Genomic DNA, 8,901 nt, shown 5'->3' on the forward strand with positions numbered 1-8,901 from the left:
ACTTTGACTTCTAGGGCAAACCAATGTAATTTCAATCATATTTCACTCTGTTCGCTGGTCCACCTATTCAATTTTCTTTTCTTTTATTATTCTTGCATACAAAAAGAAAAAAATTATTTTTACTTTCAATTTTTATTAAAAATATTTTTCTTTAATTTTTTTCTACTATATTTTTTACTTTTTTGTAAATTTCTCAAATTCTATTTTACTTCCATCATTTCATTTTATTCTATTTCATTGTATTCATTTGTTCAAATTTTCAAACGTTTTCCTTTTTTTCTTTCTTTTTTCTTTTTCTTTCTTTTCATTTTTCATTTCTTGTCTTTCCTTTTTTTTTTCTCTAATCTATCAAGCTCCTATCGACAACCAGACAAAAACACATCTAGGATCTAGCATCATTTATTTGATTTTTTGTGTGTTGTTTTAATTTTTTAATTTTAATTTTTTTTACCTTATTAATTCCTTTTCTTCCTTCAAAATGTTGAAATGAAGGAATCTTCCCAAAATAAAAAGCAGGAAAAAGTGATAGCCAGGGACTTAATAAATACAGATACAAGCAAGATGTCTGAACTAGAATTTAGAATCACGATAATAAGAATATTAGCTGGGGTTGAAAATAGATTAGAATTCCTTTTTGTGGAGATAAAAGGAGTAAAAGCTAGTCAGGATGAAATTAAAAATGCCATAACTGAGCTGCAATCTCGAATGGATGCCATGTCAGCAAGAATTGCTACAGAGGGCAAATTTATGGAGAATAATGAAGCACAAAAAAAAAAAGAGGAAGACTAAGGCAAAAGAGCATGATTTAAGAATTAGAGAAATGAGTGACTCATTAAAAAGGAACAACATCAGAATCATAGGGGTCCCAGAAGATGATGAGAGAGAAAAAGGGGTAGAAGGGTTATGTGAGTAAATCATAGCAGAAAAGTTTCCTAACCTGGGGAAAGACACAGACATCAAAATCCAGGAAGCACAGAGGACTCCCATTAGATTCAATAAAAACCAACCATAAACAAGGCATATCAGAGTCAAATTCACAAAATACTCGGACAAGGAAAGAATCATGAAAGCAGCAAGGGAAAAAAAAGTCCTTAACCTACAGGGGAAGACGGATCAGGTTTGAAGCACACCTATCCACAGAAACTTGGCAGACCAGACAGGAGTGGCAGGATATATTCACTGTGCTCAGTCAGAAAAATATGCAGCCAAGAATTCTTTATCCAGCAAGGCTGTCATTTAAAGTTTCCCAGACACCTAAATGTCCATCAACTGATGAATGGATAAAGAAATTGTGGTTTATATACACAATGGAGTACTACATGGCAATGAGAAAGAATGAAATATGGCCCTTTGTAGCAACATGGATGGAACTGGAGAGTGTGATGCTAAGTGAAATAAGCCATACAGAGAAAGACAGATACCGTATGTTTTCACTCTTATATGGATCCTGAGAAACTTAAGAGAAACCCATGGGGGAGGGGAAGGAAAAAAAAAGAAGAGGTTAGAGTGGGAGAGAGCCAAAGCATAAGAGACTCTTAAAAACTGAGAACAAACTGAGGGTTGATGCAGGGTGGGAGGGAGGGGAGGGTAAGTGATGGGCATTGAAGAGGGCATCTTTTGGGATGAGCACTGGGTGTTGTATGGAAACCAATTTGACAATAAGTTTCATATAGTAAAAAAAAAATTTCCCAGACAAACAAAAATTAAAGGAGTTCGTGACCACTAAACCAGTCCTGCAAGAAATTTTAAGGGGGATTCTCTGAAGGGAGAAAAGATGGAAGGAAAAAAAAAGACCAGAAGCAACAAAGATTAGAAAGGACCAGAGAACACCACCAGAAACTCCAACTCCACAGGCAACATAATGGCAATAAATTCATATCGTTCAGTACTCACTCTAAACATCAATGGGCTAAATGCTCTAATCAAAAGATACAGGTAACAGAATGAATAAGAAAGCAAGATCCATATATATGCTGTTTATAACAGACCCACTTTAGACCTAAAGGCACCTTCAGATTGAAAGTAAGGGGATGGAGAACCATCTATCATGCTAATGGTTGACAAAAGAAAGCCAGAGTAGCCATGCTTATATCAGACAACCTAGACTTTAAAATAAAGACTGCAAGAAGAGAGGAATAAGGGCATTATATCATAATTAAGGGATCTATCCACCAAGAAGACCTAACAATTGTAAACATTTATGTGCCAAATGTGAGAGCACCCAAAAATATAAATCAATTAATCACAAACATAAAGAAATTCATTGATAGTAATACCATAACAGTAGGAGACTGCAACACCCCACTCACAGCAATGGACAGATCATCTAATCAAAAAAATCAACAAGGAAGCAATGGGTTTGAATGACACATTGGATGGATGGACTTAACAGATATATTCAGAAAATTTCATCCTAAAGCAGTGGAATACACATTCTTCTCCAGTGCACATGGAACATTCTCCAGAATAGATTATATACTAGGACACAAATCAGCCCTCAGCAAGTACAAAAAGATCGAGATCATACTGTGCATATTTACAGACCACAATACTATGAAACTCAAAATCAACCACAGAAAAATGTGGGAAGATAACAAATACTAGGAGACTAAAAACAATCCTACTAAAGAATGAATGGGCTAACCAAGAAGTTAAAGAGGAAATTAAAAAGTACACGGAAGCCAAAGAAAATGATAACACCACAGCCCAAAACCTCTGGGATACAGCAAAGGCAGTCATAAAAGGGAAATATATAGCAATCCAGGCTTTCCTAAAGAAGAAAGAAAGGTCTCAGATACACAACCTAACCTTACATCTTAAAGAGCTGGAAAAGAACAGCAAGTAAAACCCAAAGCCAGCAGAACACAAGAAATAATAAAGATTAGAGCAGAAATCTATGCTATTGAAACCAAAAAAAACAAGCAAAAAACAAAAAAAAACAAAACAAAAAACAAAACCAGTAGAACGGATCAATGAAACCAGAAGCTGGTTCTTTGAAAGAATTAACAAAATTGATAAACCCCTAGTCAGTTTGATCAAAAAGAAAAAGGAAAGGACCCAAATAAATAAAATCAAGAATGAAAGAGGAGAGATCACAATCAACACAGAAGAAATAAAAACAATAATAAGAGAATATTATGAGCAGTTATATGCCAATAAAATGGGCAATCTGGAAGAAATGGACAAATTACTAGAAACATATACACTACCAAAATTGAAACAGGAAGAAATAGAAAATTTGAACAGACCCATAACCAGTAAAGAAATCAAGCTAGTAATTACAAATCTCCCAAAAACCAGGAATATAGGGCCAGATAGCTTTCCAGGGGAATTCTACCAAACATTTAAAGAAGAGTTAACATCTATTCTCTTGAAGCTGTTTTCCCAAAAATATAAATGGAAGGAAAACTTTCAAACTCTTTATTTATTTATTTATTTATTTATTTATTTATTTTTATTATTTTTTTTCAATATATGAAATTTATTGTCAAATTGATTTCCATACAACACCCAGTGCTCATTCCAAAAGGTGCCCTCTTCAATACCCATCACCCACCCTCCCCTCCCTCCCTCCCACCCCCCATCAACCCTCAGTTTGTTCTCAGTTTTTTTTTTTTTAATTTTTTTTCAACGTTTTTATTTATTTTTGGGACAGAGAGAGACAGAGCATGAACGGGGGAGGGGCAGAGAGAGAGGGAGACACAGAATTGGAAACAGGCTCCAGGCTCTGAGCCATCAGCCCAGAGCCTGACGCGGGGCTCGAACTCACGGACCGCGAGATCGTGACCTGGCTGAAGTCGGACGCTTAACCGACTGCGCCACCCAGGTGCCCCTGTTCTCAGTTTTTAAGAGTCTCTTATGCTTTGGCTCTCTCCCACTCTAACCTCTTTTTTTTTTTTTTTTCCTTCCCCTCCTCCATGGGTTTCTGTTAAGTTTCTCAGGATCCATATAAGAGTGAAAACATAATGTATCTGTCTTTCTCTGTATGGCTTATTTCACTTAGCATCACACTCTCCAGTTCCATCCACGTTGCTACAAAGGGCCATATTTCGTTCTTTCTCATTGCCTTGTAGTACTCCATTGTGTATATAAACCACAATTTCTTTATCCATTCATCAGTTGATGGACATTTAGGCTCTTTCCATAATTTAGCTATTGTTGAGAGTGCTGCTATAAACATTGGGGTACAAGTGCCCCTATGCATCAGTACTCCTGTATCCCTTGGGTAAATTCCTAGCAGTGCTGTTGCTGGGTCATAGGGTAGGTCTATTTTTAATTTTCTGAGGAACCTCCACACTGCTTTCCAGAGTGGCTGCACCAATTTGCATTCCCACCAACAGTGCAAGAGGGTTCCCATTTCTCCACATCCTCTCCAGCATCTATAGTCTCCTGATTTGTTCATTTTGGCCACTCTGACTGGCATGAGGTGATATCTGAGTGTGGTTTTGATTTGTATTTCCCTGATAAGGAGCGACGTTGAGCATCTTTTCATGTGCCTGTTGGCCATCCGGATGTCTTCTTTAGAGAAGTGTCTATTCATGTCAAACTCTTTCTATGAAGCCAGTATTACCTTGATTCCAAAATCAAAGACCCGACTAAAAAGAACTATAGAACAATTTCCCTGATGAACATGGATGCAAAATCCTCAACAAGGTATTAGCTAACCAGATCCAAGAATACATTAAAAAAATTTTCACCATGAAAAATCACCCACCAAGTGGGACTTATACCCGGGATGCAAGGCTGGTTCAATATCCACAAAACAATCAGTGTGATACATCACATCAGTAAAAGAAAGGACAAGAACCACATGATCCTCTCAATAGATGCAGAGAAAGCATTTGACAAAATACAGCATCCTTTCTTGATAAAAACCTTCAAGAAAGTAGGGATAGAAGGATCATACCTCAAGATCATAAAAGCCATATATGAATGACCCAATGCTAATATCATCCTCAATGGGGAAAAACTGAGAGCTTTCCCCCTAAGGTCAGGAACAAGATAGGGATGTCCATTCTCGCCACTGTTATTCAACATAGTATTGAAAGTCTTTGCCTCTGCAATCAGACAACACAAAGAAATAAAAAGAATCCGAATCTGTCAGGAGGAGGTCAAACTTTCACTCTTTGCAGATGACATGATACTCTATATAGAAAACCCAAAAGATTCCACCAAAACATGGCTAGAACTTATCCATGGATTCAGCAAAGTTGCAGGATATAAAATCAATGCACAGAAGTCAGTTGCCTTCCTATACACCAATAATGAAGCAACAGAAAGAGAAATCAAGGAATCGATCCCATGGACAATTGCACCAAAACCCATAAAATACCTAGGGATAAATCTACCCAAAAAGGTGAAAAAATCTATACACAGCTTAGTAAAGAAATTGAAGAAGACACAAAAAAATGGAAAAAATATTCCATGCTCCTGGATAGGAAGAACAAAGATTGTTAAAATGTCAATACTACCCAAAGCAATCTACATATTCAATGCAACACCTATCAAAATAACACCAGCATTTTTCACAGAGCTAGAACAAACAATCCTAAAATTTGTATGGAACCAGAAAAGATCCCAAATATTCAAAGCAACCTTTAAAAAGAAAACCAAAGCTGGAGGCATCACAATTCTGGACTTTAAGCTGTATTACAAAGCTGTAATCATCAAGACAGTATGGTATTGGCACAAAAACAGACACTCAGATCAATGGAACAGAATAGAGAACCCAAAATTGGACCCACAAATATGTCACCAACTCATCTTTGACAAAGCAGAAAAGAATATCCAATGGAATAAAGACAGTCTTTTCAGCAAATGGTGCTGGAAAAACTGAACAGCGACATGCAGAAAAAGGAACCTGGACCACTTTCTTACACCATACACAAAAGTAAACTCAAAATGGATGAAAGACCTAGATGTAAGACAGGAAGCCATCAAAATGCTCGAGGAGAAAGCAGGCAAAAACCTTTGACCTTGGCCACAGCAACTTCTTACTCAATGTGTCTGTGGAGGCAAGGGAAACAAAAGCAAAAATGAACTATTGGGACCTCATCAAAATAAAAACTTCTGCACAGCGAAGGAAACAATCAGCAAAACTAAAAGGCAACTGATGGAATGGGAGAAGATATTTGCAAACGACATATCAGATAAAGGGTTAGTATCCAAAATGTATAAAGAACGTATCAAACTCAAACCCAAACAACAAATATTCTAGTGAAGAAATGGGCAAAAGACATGAATAGACACTTCTTCAAAGAAGACATCCACATGGCCAACTGACACATGAAAAAATGCTCAACATCACTCATCATCAAGGAAATACAAATCAAAACCGTAATGAGATACCACCTCATAGCAGTCAGAATGGCTAACATGAACAACTCAGGCAACAAGAGATGTTGGCGAGGATGCGGAGAGAGAGAATCTCTTTTGCATTGCTGGTAGGAATACAATATGGTGCAGCCACTCTGGAAAACAGTATGGAGGTTCCTCAAAAAAATTAAAAATAGAACTGCCCTATGACCCAGCAATTGCACAACTAAGTATTTATCCAGGGATACAGGTATGTTGTTTCGAAGGGGCAGATGCACCCCAATGTTTATAGCAGCACTATCAACAATAGCCAAAGTATGAAAAAAGCCCAAATGTCCATCAATGGATAAATGGATAAAGAAGATGTGGTATGAAATTAGCAAATGATGACATTAAAACAGCCCTTAGAAATATGCTCCAAAACAAAACATGGACATAGTGAGGAGTATAAAGGAAGATATCAAACCAACCAAATGGAACTTCTAGACATGAAAATTCTGATACCTAAAATTAAAATTTCACTGGATAGGATTAACAACATATTAGACTCTGCAAAAGAAAAGACCTGTGAACCTGAATACATAGCAATAGAAACTACCCAAAATAAAGCACTTGGGGAAAAAAAATACACATAGCACCTATGACCTGTGGGACAGTATCAAGCAATACACATAAGTGGCATTCAGAAAAGGGGAGAAGAAGAGACAAAAAAATATTTGAAGAAAAGGCCAATTTTTTCCAAAATTGAAAAAAAATTTAACCTACACACACAAAGTCCAATGAACCCCACAAAGAAGAAACATAAGGAAAATGCTATCAGGGTACCTCACAATTAAATCACTGAAAATCAGGGGAGCCTGGGTGGTACTCGGCAATCAAAAAGAATGAAATCTTGCCATTTGCAACTATGTGGATGGAACTAGAGGGTATTATGCTAAGCAAAATTAGTCAGAGAAAGACAAACATCATATGACTTTACTCATATGAGGACTTTAAGATACAAAACAGAACATAAGGGAAGGGAAGCAAAAATAATATAAAAACAGGGAAGGGGACAAAAATCTTAAGGGACTCTTCAATATGGGGAACAAACAGAGGGTTGTTGGAAGGGTTGTGGGAGAGGGGATGGGCTAAATCGGTAAGGGGCATTAAGGAATCTACTCCTGAAATCATTGTTGCACTATATGCTAACTAACTTGGATGTAAACTAAAAAATAAGTAAATTATTTAAAAAAATATTGAGGGCCTTCAATGAACAGTGGAATTTGAAATTAAAAACATGGCACTATTTATGGTAGTACCCCCAAAATGAAATACTTAGATATAAATCTAACAAAATATGTAAGAGATATGTATGAGGAAAACTATAAAACTCTGATGAATGAAATCAAAGAACTAAATAAATGGAGAGATATTCTGTATTCATGGATAGGGAGACTCAATATTGCCAAGATGTCAGTTCTTTCCAATTTGATCTATAGATTCAATGCAATCCTAATCAAAATCCCAACAAGTTATTTAGTGGATACCAAAAAAAAAAAAAAAAAAAAAAAAAAAAGGATTTCAAAGTTTATATGCAGAGGGAAAAGACCCAGAACAGCCAATACAATATTAAAGGAGAAGACAAAGTTTGAGGACTAATATTACCTAGAGTTAAGACGTACTATAAAGCTGTAGCAATTAACACAAAGTGATATTGGCAAAAGAATAGACAAAGAGATCAGTGGAACAGAATAGAAAACCTGGAAATATACCCATGTAATGTAGTTAAACTGATTTTTGACAAAGGAGCACAAAGGAGCAAAGGCAACACAGTAGAGCAAAGGTAGTCTTTTCAACAAATGGTGCTGGAAACAACTAGACATTCATATGCAAAAATAATGAATCTAGACAGACTTTACACCCTTCATTAAAATTAATGCAAAATGGATCCTAAATGTAAAATGCAAAATTATAAAACTCCTAGAAGATAACATAGGAGAAAACCTAGCTGACATTAGGTGTGGTGATTACTTTTTAGATACACCAGCAAAGGCACAATCCATGAAAGAAATAACTAATAAGCTGGATTCCACTAAAATTAAAAACTTTTGCTTTGTGAACAATGATGTCAAGTGAATGAGAAGACAAGCCTGGGTGAAAATATTTACAAAGACACATCTGATAAGGGACTGCTATTCAAAATATACAAAGAAAACTTAAAACACAATAGGAAAACAAACACAATTTTTAAAAAAGGGCCAAATGCATATGGTGGGTGTTCCAGACATAGACTGTCCCCCACACACATCAAAATAAAACAAAATCTTAGGTAATAGGGCAGCAGAGAGCCAAGAGCAGGCCTAAATAGCTGACACTGTGCCTAGCCAAAACTCCCCGATTTTAATTATTACAGATGGAGTTGAAAGGTTACCTAATGCCCTGGGAACTGCTACCCCACCCACTTATTACTATAATAATCATAGGTTTTCATTTCTTCTCTGATCAATAATTCTATGCCTGAATTCTAAAGATATATCAGCTGCTCTAACATTCCATTGATAAATGGTTTGAATCAGTGTCAGAAGCATTATTCCTAGAGCCTTG

This window comes from Puma concolor, chromosome A2, assembly GCF_028749965.1.
Source record: "Puma concolor isolate L17-30 chromosome A2, mPumCon1.1.hap2, whole genome shotgun sequence".
NCBI lineage: Eukaryota > Metazoa > Chordata > Mammalia > Carnivora > Felidae > Puma > Puma concolor.